This window comes from Prionailurus viverrinus, chromosome F2 (genome assembly GCF_022837055.1).
Source record: "Prionailurus viverrinus isolate Anna chromosome F2, UM_Priviv_1.0, whole genome shotgun sequence".
Classification (NCBI taxonomy): domain Eukaryota; kingdom Metazoa; phylum Chordata; class Mammalia; order Carnivora; family Felidae; genus Prionailurus; species Prionailurus viverrinus.
Window position 1 is genome coordinate 42,019,952 of NC_062578.1, and position 16,554 is coordinate 42,036,505.

Here is a 16,554-nt window from a genome sequence, read left to right on the forward strand (position 1 = left end):
AGTTTGATCCCTGCGTCGGGCTCTATGCTGACAGCTCAGAGTCTGGGTCCTGCTTTGGATTCTGTGTCTGCCTCTCTCTGCCCCTCACCTGCTCTCTCTCTCTCTCTCTTGAAAATAAATAAACATTAAAAAAATTAAGATTTTCAGGTTTTTAAAAAATTAATTTATTTATCTTGAGAGACTGTGTGTGACTGAGGGATGGGCAGAAAGAGAGAGAGAGAGAGAGAGAGAGAGAGAAAGAGTCCCAAGCAGGCTCTGGCCTATCAGCACAGAGCCCAATGTGGGGCTTGAACCCATGAACCGTGAGATCACAACCTGAGTTGAAGTCAAGAGTCAGATGCTTAACCGACTGAGCCACCCAGGTGCCCCAAGATTTTGAGTTTTAAATTTAACACTTGTGGGTGCCTGGGTGGCTCAGTCAGCTGAATGTCCAACTGTTGATTTTGGCTCAGGTCATGATCTCACAGTTTGTGAGTTTGAGCTCCACATCAGGCTTTATGCTAACAGCACAGAACCTGCTTGGGATTCTCTCTCTCCCTCTCTCTCTGCCCCTCCCTCCTGCTCTCTCTCTCACAATAAATAAACATTAAAAAATAATAAATTTAACACTTGTATTTTAAGTTACATCAAATAGCTGCTGCCTGAAGATAAAAAAAAATGGTTGGGCTATGAAACTATTCTGAATAGGGAGATCTCCCCATAGATTTTTTTTTTTTTTTTTTTTAGTCTTTAATGAACTTTATTTTTTGAAGTGTTTTAGGTTCATAGAAACATTGAGTAGAAAGTACAGAGTTCCCATGTGTGCCCTCTCCCCACCACTCACAGACTTCCCCATAGTAATCATGGGGCATCAGAGTGATACCTTTGTTATAATCAATGAGCCTACATTGGCTTTTTATTTTTTTAACTATACTATTTGCAAATATAAATTTTTCTGTAAAGTGGTCGTCCTGTCATCCCTGTGTTCCGGGAGCCCTCCTAAGGACACCCTTTATCCAGCATGTTAGGATAAGGTATCAGGTCAGTGGGGCCCAGCTGTGCATTAACTTTCATTAACTATTCAAGATGCGGGAGTTCCTTGGAATTGGAAGGACTGGTAAGAATAGTACACCCAGTGTGTCCTGTGTGACTGCCTCTTTTCTTGTCTCTTCTACTTCGTGAAGTTCTTTAAGGGCCTCAAAATGCAAGCAGCTCGCACCCAACCATGGGGTGAGAGACAAAGCCAGCTTCAGAGAAGCCAGGGTTTACGCTGAAGGGACGTGGGCAGAATCTGCCAACAAATAATAACACGAAGCCATTCAGACCGAGTTCTGAGTGGGAGTGGTGAATGAGTAACGAGCATCCCCACCAGCCCTCTTCGTTCTGCCTGAGAGCACAGAATAAACGGTGTCCGGGTGGGCCGCTCCCCAACCTCCAGTGACTGTTTCCTGAGCTGGCTGCCCCAGCGCCTCTTCCCTTGCCAGCCTGCAGGCACAAGTTTGGGGAGCCAGGCAGGAAGGTTTGGCTAAGCATTAATTTTCAAGTCAAGCTCTGCCCAGATTAAAGAGGGGACGAGGAGACAATAGTACGTGGCTCTGTGTCTGGATGGTTAGCACAGTTTTTTAAAGTTTATTTATTTTGAGAGAGAGAGAGAGAGAGAGAGAGAGAGAATGAGCAGGGGAAGGGCAGAGAGAGAAGGAGACAGAGGATCCAAAGTGGGCTCCAAACTGACAATGGACAGCCTGATGCAGAGCTTGAACTTGTGATCCCTGAGACCATGACCTGAGCTGAAGTCAGACGTTTAACCAACTGAGCCACCCAGGTGTCCCTGGATGGTGAGCATATTTGATGCTGATTTCTTTTTTTACAAGGTCACCACACTTTAGTTGCAGAAATTATAATTTCTTCTCCCCAAACTACCCGGTGTCTTAAAAATTAATAGAAGTGGAATTTGAACCCAGGATGTGAAAGTGACTCAAGAACAAGTTCCCAGAGAGCCTTTTTTTAAAGTTCATTTATTTATTTATTTATTTAGAAAGAGAGAGAGAGAGAGAGAGTGTGTGTGTGTGTGCACGCACTAGTGCATAAGCAGAGAAAGGAGCAGAGAAAGAGGGAGAGAGAATCCCAAGCAGGTTCTGTGCTGTCAGTGAAGAGACGGATGAGGGGTTTGATCCCATGACTCGAGATCACGACCTGAGCCAACATCAAGAGGTGATGGATCAACTGACTGAGCCACCCAGGTGTCCCCCAGAGAGCCTTCGGATAATCTTTGTCCATTAATTTACTAGAAGAGTAGAAAAACATCATAAAAGCAAAGGGTAAAGAGGAAATTTTTGTTTTTTCCAAAGTTTTCCATCTTAATGTCTATTGTCAAATGTTACATTTGTCGAGAAATGCATTATAACCTCATTTAAAAAATAATCTGAGAGGCGCCTGGTGGCTCAGTCGGTTGAGCATCCGATATCAGCTTGGGTCATGATCTTGCGGTTCGAGGGTTCAAGCCCCACATCGGGCTCTGTGCTGACAGCTCAGAGCCTGGAGCCTGCTTCGGATTCTGTGTCTTCCTCTCTCTGCCCCTCCCCTGCTCATGCTCTGTGTGTCTCTCTCTCAAAAATGAATAAACATTAAAAAAAATTTTTTTAAAATAACCTGCTTAGTGAGCAATTCTCTTGGAGTAAATTGAATGACTTTTAGAGATGTCTAAAAAGACAGACTGGCAAGGACAGTGTTCTTGAAGGTCTGGTGTTGCTTTGTACTCAACCAGCAGAATAAAGCCCTGGCAGAAGATACCTCACCTTCTCTCTTTCACTTAGGCAAATTGACTATCTGGTTCCCAGGACTTGGGAACCCCCGCCCCCATCTGGGGCTTAAATTATGGTGCCTGATCTACGAGCTCATCTAACCATGGATGTGAACGGTTTGACTGAAAAGTTGATTTAAATGTAGGTTACTGAACTTTCCTGGTGCTACAAAAGCTCATAATTTGTTTAGTCCTTACATTCAGGGAAACTCTTTTAATGAGTCTCATTTCACGTTTACACACAATAGATGATCTTGGCTGGAAAAGACAGGAAGCCCCCTGTTCAGGCACCTGCCTGTGTGGGGGGAGGGGTGGTTTGTCCAGCATAGGCCCCCTCTTTGGAAAACCCTCCTATTCTCTAACTACCAGGATCTGCTTTTTTCCCCATCAGCTTTCTCAGCTTTCTCTTACGATACTTTATCTATGTTTAACTATGGCAGTAAATGGCTGTTAAAGGTTAAACATGAATATATAAAGGTGTACCCTCACTCCAGTCTTTCCTACTCCTTTCCTGGTTATTTTTTTTCTTCCTTAGCATCTACTACCATCTAACACACTATTTATTTTGTTTACACACTGTGTTGTCTCTCTTGCAGAAGTTCAGCTTTATGAGGCCAGGGCTTTCTGTTTTGTTTGTGTTATCTCCAGCACTCGAAACAGTGCCTGGCACATAGTAAATGCTCAATAAATATTTGTGATGAACAAATAATGGCAGGCCATATCGCTCAAGCTGTTCACACCTCTTAGATCAGTGTCACTCAGAGTTGCTAAATATGAGACGAGAGGGGATATGGTTGTCATCACGGTCAGCTTCCTGGGTGTGCTCTGTGCAGTCGCACAGACCTGTGCTCAGAAGGGTCCTGTGCTGGATTTAATGCTCTGCTGTCACTGTGCCAAAATTCCTAATAACTGTTTTCTTTGAACTTCTGCTTCATAAGTGAAGTCCAGCGGGACAATGGAGGATGCACGTGAGAGACAGACTTACACAATATGAGGGTTCAATGCCATTCCTCACCATCCCATTTACATATAATGTTCATGATGCCCTCGGAGCACAGCGTTCTGGTGGACCCACGATGTACAGGAGTTCAGTGAGACTCAAGCAGGTGCCAGATTGGTAGTTGATCTCTGCCTGGGTGAGCGGGAGCTCTAACAGCCTGGGGGACTGTACATTTTTGTTTGAATCAGGACTTGCTTTGAACACACAAAGAAGGCGAGAAACACGAGTGAATAAAGGACTCTTATCGTATCCTTTGGCATTTCTGTTGGTACTCCGTTTTGTATTAAGTGAAATAATATTAGCTGAGTTAGTTTTGTACAACATTTCCACTGTTGAAAATGAAATACATATGCAACTACCAACTCTGAAATAGAAACTTTGTAAAATGCTCTTATATTTGCGTTTAAAACTGGCATTGCACAATATGAAGATGAACAGTATAATTCATTCTAGTACTTTTCTTTTTAAAGTTTATTTTTTTTGAGAGAGAGAGCAAGCGAGCGTGTGCAAGCAGGGGAGGGGCAGAGAGACGGGGGTGAGGGAGAGAGAATCCCAAGCAGACTCCATGCTGTCAGCCCAGAGCCTGAAGCAGAGCTCGATCCCACAAACTGTGAGATCATGACCTGAGTCGACCATGATCCAGCCGGGTTAACTGACTGAGCCACCCAGGCGCCCTAATTCATGCTAATACTTTAAAAGTTTACTTTTCCTTTGCTAAGAAAAATATTAAATAGCAAATTTAAAACACCCATGGAAGAAAGGGAAAAGTTTTATATTTCAGTACCTTTAACAGCACTTTTCCCTTGCTTTTTGAACAAGGGGCCCCAGGATTGGGGCCCACAAATTACGTGGCCGGATCTGTTTGTCATGGCTGCAGTTGAGCACTTCAATCCACACTGTCAAATTTTGGGACTATGTTTCTAAAATAAAATTGTAAGGACAGGAAGCCCAACTTACCAACAGACTGCATTCTACTTTATTTTATAAGCCAGCTGCTTGGAACTTGGCATGTATTTTCTCATAGGGACACTGTTTTGAAGAGTGGTCAGTCTGCCGAGCTAGCTCTCAAAAACCTACTGAAGCAGTAATACGGCAGATTGCTTTAGTATATTTGAATTATTGGATTAATGTAGCTGAAGACTATTAGTGCTGTTTGCCAAGTATTGCCCTGCAGGTTTGCACTGAACAGTTGGGTGGGAATTCTGGTTGGTTCTAGCCATTAAGCTGTGAGTACTGGCATGTGCCACTCAGGGCATGAGCATTTAATGGACGGGGTGAGGCCCTCTGAGGTGCTTTTTCCCATCTGTTATAGTGACTGGCGATATTCCAGGGATGACTACTCCATCAGCCTGGGCCCCGGTGAGGGGATAACATGGAACAGAGCCCAGTTCCATGGCATGGAGCATTACCAGAGCATAACCTGACCTACTCTGATCGATAAAATCATTAATCAGAGTTCTTTGATTGCAAGCACTAGAAACCAATTACAGCTAATTAAGGCATAAAGGGATGTGTTAGATCCTGGGGCAGCTCAGAGGCTTGAAGAAACATCCAGATCTTAGGCGGCAGAGCATCTCGAGGACTCTCAGTTATTTATGGGCACATACCAACATAATTCAGCTCCTGTGGTACTCCCCACAAGAATCAGATTTCAGGAAGAAAGGGCTGCATTGGTTTAGTCTGGGTCTGCCCCTCCGCCAGCCAGGAAAAGGGACCATAATGGACAGGCCTAGTAAGGACTGCCCCTAAAGAAACAAGGAGATGTTTGTCTCCAAAAGCAACAGATGTCCATCATAACCCCACATGGCCACTATTGGAGCAGCCTTGGGGGATGGGTGGAGAGGAAAGAAATGTGCCTGGAACACTATTTCATAGGTTGGGGTCTGTAGTTTGGGGATGCTGAGACATGCTTCATGTATGAACATCACCGCGGCTGCTATGGGCTTTCCTAGCTTTGAGGCCAGTGCTTCTCAACCCTGGCTGCACACCTGGCAGGGTTGGGAGGTGGGGTGGGGAGAGGAGAAGGTTCTGTAAAAATAACCAATGCCCAGGGACTTCTCCCTGAGGTTATGATTTAACTGTCTTGTGAGCCTGGACATCAGTTTATTGACAGCTCCACCGGTTAAGCGAACATGTAACCAGGATTACAGAGTGGATCTTCTTTGAACCCTTAACCTGGCCAAGCCCCACCATAAACACTTGGCCACTACCTCCCAGGGGTAGGAGGGCTATGTGTGGGGGTGTTCCTCTCTCATGGGTTTATTGTCTGAAAAGTAGTCAAGTTGCTTATTCTTTCTCTAGAAGCTCAAGATAAGTTTTCTGCAGTGTCTTAGTCCCCCTTTATTTACCAAGTGAAATTTTAGGCTTGTTGCTGGAACAAATATACTGAGCTACTCAGTACTCAGAGGAGGTGGAGAACAACCAGGAAGATTGGGCTGGAATTCCTTCATCCTTCTGTTATTTCTTCCACTGCTGGGGCTGCCTGGTGACCCCTCTAGGGCTCCTCCTACCCCCAGTCCCTGCCTGGAAAGAAAAAGGGACAGATAAAAATACTTCAGCTGTATATACCCAGGCCACAACTAAGTGGTGAAGTCACACCTCTGGCCCCTGGTTGCAAAGTCTTGCCAAGGTGCATGGATTCCTTCAGTGGCCTGAGCCAACCTCCCTTTGGCTGGAGCATGAGACACCCTGGGAGCAGGGACTTGTTTTATTTTTGAATTGCAATTATCACGAGATCAATCACTGCTGCATCGCTTCCTCTCTTTTATCTTGACTTAGTGTGTTTCATGTTGGTTCCACTGTCCCCTGTCATCCAGCAGAGTGCTGAGGAAGAAGTGGCCACCCAGCTTTGGGAGTCATTCCAGAGTGTGAGGCTCATAGTTCCTTGCAAGTTGTAGGTGGAGGCATGTGTGGGCACAACCACTTGGCAGAGGGCCTCTGTTGTGGGAAGGAGGAAGTGATAACTCTAGACCCTTCCGTGTGACTTAGGGTGCCACCTGGCACCAGCCAGCTGGAGAGGATGACAAGGAAAGCATCATCCTTTGGGTAGGAAGGAGTCACCCTCCAGGGGCTTACTGGTCACAGCAGTAGCCTGTGCTGCTCCTGTGGATACACTTGGGTATATGCCCAGTGTCCCTGGCATTTTCCCTTTGCTTGTTTGGCCTCTTGGGGACATTCTTAAAATATATTCATGAACCCTGAAGAAGTCGCACTCAGTCTGCTTTTCTTTTCCTTTTTTAATTTTTTTTCAAATTTATTTATTTTGAGAGGGGAGGAGCAGAGAGAGAGGGAGAGAAGTGGAGGGAGGAAGGGTGAGAGGGAGAGAGGGACATAGGGAGAGAGGGAGAGAGGGAGAGAGAGAAAGAGAGAGAGAGAGAGAGAGAATGAATCCCAAGCAGGCTCTGCCCTGTCAGTGCAGAGCTTGACACGGGGCTCTAACTCAGGAACTTTGAGATCATGACCTGAGCCAAAACCAAGAGTCAGATGCTTAACCAACTAAGCCACCCAGGCGCCCCATCAGTCTGTTTTTCTTTTATTACATGAGGGGGATGCCCTCTGTTATTAAAATTCTGAGTTCCTGTACATTTTCTTAGAATCATTCCATTTCAGCAGTAGAAGGATATTTGACATCATCTGATTCTCCCAAGGGAAATTTTCACCAGAAAAAGTTTGAAAACTCTATCTAGAAATCTCAGAATCAGCAGTGTAGGTCTTAACAGGGAAGTGGTGTGGTATAGAAACAGATCTTTGATGAGGAGTAGCCAGGCTTCTGACTCCCATGCTGACTGTTGACCTTAGGCACTGTCTCTGTGTTAACTTACCTATGACCTAGGAGAGGTGGGCAATCTGGTGGTGAAGGACATGGGCTTTGGAGTCAGACCTGAATGGGGTTAAGACTTGCTTCAACCAGTTATGAATATGAGTAACTTGCACGAGTAACTTGACTTTGTCCAGGCCTCAGTTCCCTCATTTGTATCAAGAGGACTTAAGAATTTGTGCAAATTTGGGGTGCTTGGGTGCCTCAGTCGGTTAAGCATCCGACTTTGGCTCAGGTCATGACCTCGTGGTTTTTGAGTTCAAGCCCCACATCAGGCTCTGTGCTGACAGCTCGGAGCCTGGAGCCTGCTTCGGGTTCTGTGTCTCCCTCTCTCTCTGCCCCTTTCATGCTCATGCTCTGTCTCTGTCTGTCAATAATAAATAAACATTAAGAAAAAAGAAGAAGGAATTTATGCAAATTTGCATTTACTTAACTTCCTTAACTCTTCAGTTCCCTTGGCTGTAAACTGGGGGTAACAATTGTGCTTAACCTCAGGGTGTTGTTGGGAGGATTAAATGATACAAGGTTTTTGATACTTAGGCCAGTCCTGGGCACCTAGTGGTCCCTGGCAAAATTAAAGCTGTTTACATCAGGAATGAGGGTACCTGCCTTGTCTCCATTGTAGGTGGTTTTTTTGGATCAAATTAAGCATTGTTTTCAAAAGCACTGGGAAACCTGGAGATGGACATACATACAAGATGATTGTTTGGAAACACTGTTTTACTGTCTCTTTAAGGCTAAAATGTTTGCTTTCTGAAGGAGCATGACTTCCACTCAATATTCCGTTTGTTTTTCATGAACAATTTTGTGAGATATCATAAAAAATGTGAAATCAATAGTTTCTAAAAGCTTGTTTTTGAGAGCTTAAAAGGCAAGCTAGATTTCCAGGACATGCGCTATTAGTTCATTCCGTTCTATATTGTATTTTTAGCCAATCTATTTCCTTTTTTTTTTTTAATTTTTTTTTCAACATTTATTTATTTTTGGGACAGAGAGAGACAGAGCATGAATGGGGGAGGGGCAGAGAGAGAGGGAGACACAGAATCGGAAACAGGCTCCAGGCTCTGAGCCATCAGCCCAGAGCCCGACACGGGGCTCAAACTCACGGACCGCGAGATCATGACCTGGCTGAAGTCGGACGCTTAACCGACTACGCCACCCAGGCACCCCTAGCCAATCTATTTCTATTTATCTCTGTCTCTCTGTCTCTGTTTCTGTCTCTCCCCCCACCCACTTTTTTCCTCTTTCCCTCTCTTCCTCTCCCTCTGTATTTCTTTCTGTCTCTCCTGACTCTCATATAAATGCCCACAGGCATCTCTCATCTTAAAAAATTAAGAAAAGCACCAGCAAGGGGCACCTGGGTGGCTCAGTCGGTTAAGTGTCCAACTTTTGATTTCGGCTCAGGTCATGATCTCATGGTTTGTGAGCTCAAGCCCTGCTTTAGGCTCTGTGCTGACAGCTCGGAGTCTGCTTGGCCTTCTTGGGATTCTCTCTTTCCCTCCCCCCCCCCCCCCCCCCCCGCCTCTCATCCCCCACTCAAAATAAATAAACTTAAAAAAAAAAAAAGCATCAGCAAATAAAATCCTCCCTTTTTTCCCCCTCTCCATCTACGGCCCCATCTCTTCACATCCCTTCTGTCCAAATACCTGGGGAGATAATGGAGACTTTTCATTCCCTTATCAGTTCTACCCGAGGACATTACAGCTTTTCACATTGTACTATTTCTAAAATTGTGCTGTATCTTATGTGTGTTCCAATAAAATGTTTTTTGTAGATGCTGAAATTTGAATTTCCCATAATTTTCACTTGTCATAAAGAATTATTCTTTCAATTTTTTAAAACCATTTATTGATGTAGAAACTATTTTGGGCCCTCGGGCCAATCGGGAGCAGGAATTCAGCCCTAGATTGCCAACCCTGGGGCTTTTAAACCTGTCAAAAGAAATTTGCCAGCCAGGCAGAGGACAAGCTCTATCATGAGTGTCTTAGCATCTGTACATATGAGAACTTGGCCTGACGCATCTGCTTATCAGATGTGCACTTCACTGACTTATTTACTTAGATGGTACCTCACATGACTGAATTTTAACTTTAGATTCTTAATTATTACTTCACATCTTCAGAAAGATCACACAATGACATGGCATTGAAATGAAAGTTCAGAAGATGGCTTGCGCATGCCAGGTGATGGAAATGAAACAGTAGAAATGGCCAAGTCCCTCAGAATACATCCCCAAATTTTCAAAATTCCGAAAAGTTAGAGTAATGGACACTTTGTCAAAAACTTCTGGTTTGGCTTTCAGGTGAAGCCATTTAATTTCCATAATGTGGAATCCCATGAAAGAAAGCAGAAACGCCAAGGGGACCTAGAAAATGCAAGCAATTCTATGATTTATCCACAGACCTTGAATTTATACTCTTAATTTTATAGGGATTATAGAAGTCAAAGTCACAAGTCCTGGTTATGGAAGGTGGGATGCCTTTGCATAATCTTGCAAAACTGCCAATGGCCAAAAATAATTTCCAAGGCTCTTCAGATGTTGAATACAAAGCAGGCTTTGACTTAATTATAACATAATATAATATAATATATCATTAATATAATGAAGAAAGTGACATGTTGGTATTTTGACCAATGTATGCTATTGATAGTTGAAAAATTTATGTAATTTAAGCAGAATTAGAGTGAGGGGAGCGGTGCCTAGGAAGAAATATACGGAGGAGGTCACTTTCGGGGTCTGGCACAAGTGAGAGTGAGTGCCTCCTTACATTTTGTGTCCTATGTACCTCATTTGTTCCACCCTAGATTGGCCCTGAGTTTAAATATAGCTTATTATTTCTTCCTCATGAGAAATCCATGGTGTATCTTACAGTCCATGGTGCCTTAGAATCAAGGAAGCACAGTGGTTGAGGTTCTCCCAAGGGGCCGGGGTTCTGTCCCTGCCTCCTTATGGGGCCTCCTTGGCCTGGCTGCCTTGATGTATCTTTTCAGCCTGGGAGGCCAGTAGGTGCCCTAACTCTGTGTTCTCATCACACCCTGTGTTTATTGTTCTATGGGTCCTGATCTCAATGTAATTGTGTTCTCAAAATCTGTCTCCCCTCTAGACTATGAGCTCTTTGGGAAGAAAAACTCTTCATCTCTTTATTTTGCCATGGTCGATAGCCGTGTCTGGCAATACTCAGCGAATGCCAGGGCTGTGAGTGCATAAAGAAAACTGTTGAATGAGTAAACATTTTTCATGATAGAGGTCAAATAACGTTTAATGCTTGGAAGACACAGAGAATGCAAAATCTGACCTCGCAGAGCAAGTTGTTTTTGAAAATAATCTTCTTTAGTCTGGCCAACTTGAAATTATATCATGACCCTGCATTGGAAAATCTGAACTTTGACCTTTTCAGATGATGAATATGCATTATGATCTACCAACTCAGAGCAATGACCAAACTCTTGGCCTCCAAATGCTGTTGAGGGAGACAAGGGCAGCTTGAGATCAGTATTTGAGTAGTGGTGGTGTTATACCTTCTGTACGTGGCCCAGTGGCAGAGTCAGTAAGCTATGACATTCTTTGGGGATGGAAAGTAAAATGAACTTCTTTGCTGGCGGAACTACTAATTTTTCTACTCTAACAGTTTGTATAGTCCCCTGGTGGCTTGATAAAATGTCCTCAGGGGCTAGGGGACCCTGCTGGGCCAAGCCCTGCCCTTGCCTTCAGTCTAGAGCTAACCTGATCATCCAGATAAAGAGAATACATTTTTTTACTTTTTAAGACTCACACCTCCAGCAATTTTTTTTTTTTTAACAGCTCAAGAAAGTTAGTCAAAATGGGTGCAGTACTTGAGAATCTTTGGAAGAAAGATGCCAGTATCTACATACTAGTGCATAATATAAGGCTGCAGGTACATTGTATAAGTCTGCAAGCTGTTTAAAATCCCTCTTGTCCCGGAATGCCTGGGTGGCCAAACTGGTTGAACACCTGACTCTTGATTTTGGCTCAGGTCATGATCTCATAGTTCGTGGGTTCCAGCTCTGTGTCAGGCTTTGCGCTGACAATGCAGAGCCCGGTTGGGATTCTCTCTCTCTCTCTCCAAATAAAGAAATAAACTTATAAAAATTAAAATAATAATAATAATAATAAAATCCCTCTTGTCCCATTAAAGTGAAGATGCTAACTTCCTAAAGGAAGCAGAACTTCCTAATTTTGCTGAGATCCCTAGACAAATTGTCTGATTTATATAAAAAGGCATAACTTATACCTGACTCCAGTTTCCAAAATGTGACATTCAGAGATGATAGCCTTCTCTGACCTACCCTCCCTTAATAGCCACAGAATCTCCTGTCCATTTTGTCCTGAGAATACTTTATATCTGTTTATATTGGCTTCCTCTAATTTGAGAAGTCCTGAGTTGGTAGCACTTACAAAAGTAATTACGTAAGCATGTATATTTATATTTTTTGGTCAGCAGGGTGGAGGCCTGGACAGAAATGGGGAGGTGCTGATGGCTGGAGAGATTCACAGCAAGAGAGAGAAGATAAAAATCCTATCTCATTCCCCCTTCTAGAGATAACTGCTGGCAGAATGCCATTCAATCTCTTTTAAAGGCATGTATTTAGAACATTTTGTTATAAAAATAATACCCAATTAGCATAGAAAATGAAGGGAAAAACCCTGTAATCCCAGTATTTAGATAACCACTGTTACCATTATGCTGCCCTTTGTTTTTCTGCCCTGGATATGAAGGCAAACACTGAACATGCATTACAGCTTTTGCATTTTCCCAAACAAAAAGCAGAGCACAAACTTTAATTGTTCAAGACAGAAACGATAGCACACAGCATATGCACACATATCCCACATTTCAAACTTATTTATAAACGTGGATGAAAAATATCAAATAAAATATTAGCAATAGAATATAACTTAAGAAATGTACTATGGCCAGGTGAAGTTCATCCAGGAGTGCAGAGATAACAATATTAGGAAATCTATTAATATAATCAGTCTTATATAAAAACTTCTTATGATCGTGATACTGAAAAGTCATATAAAAATTTATAATGTGATTTGTAAAAAATCTCAAACTGAATTATGCTTAATTAGACAGTTCTGTTAAAGTCAGAAAAAGAGGGGTACCTGGGTGTCTCAGTGGGTTGAGCTTCCCAACTTGGGCACAGGTCATGATCTCATGGTTCATGAGTTCAAGTCCTGTGTAGTGCTCTGTGCTGACAGCTCAGAGCCTGGAGCCTGCTTCCGATTCTGTGTCTCCCTCTCTCTCTGCCCCTCCCCTGCTCATGTTCTGTCTCTCTCTGTCAAAAATAAGTAAACATTCAAAAAAAATTTTTTTTTAAGTCAGAAAAAGACATGTGTCACTGTCATCTCCTTGTTAAAAAGCACTTGTCAACACAACGAACAAGATTGCTAAACAAGATGTCTAACTATTGGAGGTAAGGAGGCAAAATAATCTCCGTTTGAAGATGATGTGATTGCCTACTGTGAGAATCATTAAAATATTTTTTTTGGAAGTAACACTCAACAAATGGTGGCCATCAGTACTAGTAATAAAACTATTGGGGTTTTTTTTTGGTGGTGGTGGGGATTAAAAGAAGTAATGGATATAAAGAGTTGTCACAATGCCTGGCGCATACTTATACCAATACATGAATACACTAGTATGTTGGTTAGTACATACACACTATTTACTGTCATCACTGCATTGTTATTATTTGTGTAGCATTCAAGCATTCCACGTATGATCTTAAACCACTGGGGTGCAAAGGCATCAGTTATGAACTGTGGGCAGGTGCCACTGGGGCATCCCTGCCTGCCTGTGTAGTGTTGCCCACAGGGACCCAGGTGAACTTGGTCTATGTGCCTGGGCTCCACTCTAAGAACTGAGTCTCCTGCCTGGGACCTGTCTTCTCTGACTATAATACTGTGGGACCCCCCCCTCCCGCTTCCCCCTATGGCTCAGGCCAGCCATAACCCTTTCTCACCCTGCAAACCCCAACCCACTAAAAAGTAGGGTGAGAGATCAAGGGCTGGAGTTTCCAGTACCACCCAATTTTTCTGAGCTGTGGTACATGAAGCAAATCAGGTTACTTCCCAAAGTATCCCTTTTCTCATCTGTACAATAAGGTCAATGTAACTTAATCATCGATTCCTCTCAGGGCTGAATGTGGATCAAATGAGAGAATATAGAGACAACTTCTGGTGTGCAGTAGGCCTCTGACTAGGGTCACTTGATAGAATATAGGACACCCAGTTAAATTTGAATTTCAGATAGACAGCAAATGAATTTTTTAGTATAAGTATATCCCAAATACCCATAGGATACACTTATACTAAAAAATTATTGGCTATTTATCTGAAATTCAACTTTAACTGGGAATCCTATACTTTGATTTGCTAAATGTGGCACCCTTACCCCCTAACAGATGTCAGTTCCCTTTCCTTCTTACCATCTGGAAGCATGATTTTGTAACTCTGGCTGCCTCCCAGGTCACTGTGAGGATCTCATTAATTCCCATGAATGGATTCAACCAACAAAACATTGTTGGGCTGGTACAGAAAGGTTTGTGAAGGGAAAGGAATACAGATTAACCAGGTTTCTGGCTTGGGCATTATGAAATGCCCTGAGAAAGGTTAAGTGCCATTCAAACACGAGCCGTTGGTATTGTAGTGACTATTTCATTTTTTTTGCAGGCCTCCTTTTGTTTATTTTATTTTTTATTTTTATTTTTTAAAAATAAGCTTCACACTCAACACAGAGCCCAACACAGGGTCTGAACTTGAAATCAAGTTCTGAGCTGAGATCAAGAGTCAGACGCTGCTTAACCGACTAAGCAACCCAGGTGCCCCTACAGGCCTCCTTATTTTTTAAGTATTTTTTAATGTTTATTAATTTTTGAGAGAGAGAGACAGAGTGTGAGCAGGGGAGGGGCAGAGAGAGGGAGACACAGAATCCGAAGCAGGCTCCAGGCTCTGAGCTGTCAGCACAGAGCCCAACATGGGGATCGAACCCACGAACTGTGAGATCATGCACTGAGCTGAAGTGCTTAACCAGTGGAGCCACCCAGGCGCCCCTGCAGGCCTCCTTTTAAACTGGAAACTCCAAAAGAATGGCATTTGATCTCTTTCAGGAGCTTAATGTGGTATCTTCCACCTCCCCTGGATCCCTAGGAAGCCTGACATCAGTGCAGAGGGAGGGCTCGGGTCATCAGAAGGTCAGGGGAGAAGCTGGGATTAGCACCTCCAGGCTAGGAAAGCCGCACCCCTCCAGCAACCCCTCCCTAGCTCTGCTCACACCTGTCCATGAGTCAGCACTTTATTCTAGGCCCTCTAAATGCATGAACCCTCCTGCCTGCCCCACGGTAGAGATTCCTTTCTGGGCTCTTGAGAACGATAAAGTCAAAGAGCAGATTTTTGCCCTGGGCCACAACTTCAGATGTCCCCTGGGTGCTGTGTCGGCTATATCCCCTTCGCAGGGAGAGGCACAGCGGAGCCCAGGCCTTGTGCTGTCCACTCAACACCTCCCCAGTCCTGGTGGCCTGCTGAAGCCAAAAAAAGGCCTCCCCGTGTGGCCAGGTCCCTGTTGGGTAGGTAAAGTGATGAGCCACCTACCAGCATCAGAGGACAGGGCGGATAAGTGCAGGGGACTTTCCTTCTGCCTTTTGGGAGTGCTTGGGGTGTGGGTGAGGCAAAACCGGTCAGTCATTTTAGGGAGGGAAGCACACCAAGCTGGGAGCTCTGCACAGACCTGTATTGGGTCAGATGACTTGCAGGGAGCAGCTCTCGCCCAGGGGAGAACAGAGCCCTGTAGACCAGTGCTGAGCTCTTGTGCACATACCATAACCCCATATGAGCACTTCTTTGTACCCAGTTCCTTGTGCAAATTAGGTACGATGAACTGCCAGCTTCACCGGGTTGTGTGAGAAGGAACCAAAGCACTTAGTCTAGCACCTCGCTAATAAGACAAGGAAAAGCAACTCTGCAGTTGAGTTTAAGTGGTTTTCCCTGAGTAAGCTGAAAAGATTCCCCCATACCCTGCTTTCTACAGGTGTCCTAGGGGATGGATGTCCTAGGATACAGGTTCTTTCCAATCCCTCCAACTACCTCTGGGAAGTGGTGTATGTGTGTGTCCGTGTTCAGTATGGAGGGGGTGATTATCTCACGGCCTCATGGCAAAACCACCTAATTCTTATACCTGTCTCTTCAGGTATGAAAACCTGTCCCTTCAGAATGCCAACCGGAAAGACAATGCCAAAGGAATTTTGTCACACCCGAGATGGGCCATTGATGGATTTATGATGTCTCTGTCCTTAGTCCCAGGTGGGTTTGCATCTATGTGATGCAGGAACTAAATGGTAAATACTGCTCCCAGTTTGTACACTCACCAACATATAGACATGGAGAGAAGGTAGACCGATCTTAGATGTGGAAAGAAGGAAGATAACACTTACTGGGTGCAAATGAGTGCTAGGTGTTCTGCAAACATCACTTCATTTAATCTTCATAAAATTCCATATCATAAATAGGTCTTTAGTACAGTATTTTCTTTCTAAATTTGTTTTGAGAGATAGAAAGAGAGAGCAAGTGGGGGAAGGGCAGAGAGCGAGAGAGGGAGAGAAGGAATCCCAAGCAGGCTCTGACCTGTCAGCACAGAGTCCAATGTGGGGCTCGATCCCACAAACTGTGGGATCATGACTGGAGCTGAGATAAGAGCTAGATGCTTAACTGACTGAGTCATCCAGGCACCCCTAATGGGTTTATTTTATTTTATTTTTTATAATGTTTATTAATTTATTTTCGAGAGACAGTAAGCATGAGCAGGGGAGGGGCAGAGAGAGAGAGAGAGGGAGACAGAGAATCCAAAGCAGGCTCTGTGCTGTCAACGCAGAGCCCAATGCAGGGCTTGAACTCATGAACTGTGATATCATGACCTGAGCTGAAACCAAGAGTCT

General features: G+C 43.9%; 1 long non-coding RNA gene across 1 annotated transcript in view; it reads left to right on the forward strand.

Annotated features, from left to right (window-relative positions):
• LOC125156351 (uncharacterized) overlaps nt 1-15,892 on the forward strand; it is a 59,599-nt gene extending 43,707 nt beyond the window's left edge. Inside the window, exon 3 of the long non-coding RNA XR_007148556.1 lies at nt 15,810-15,892. This is a non-coding gene — a long non-coding RNA (uncharacterized LOC125156351). The remainder of the gene's footprint in view (nt 1-15,809) is intronic.
• Nucleotides 15,893-16,554: the final 662 nt, after the last annotated feature.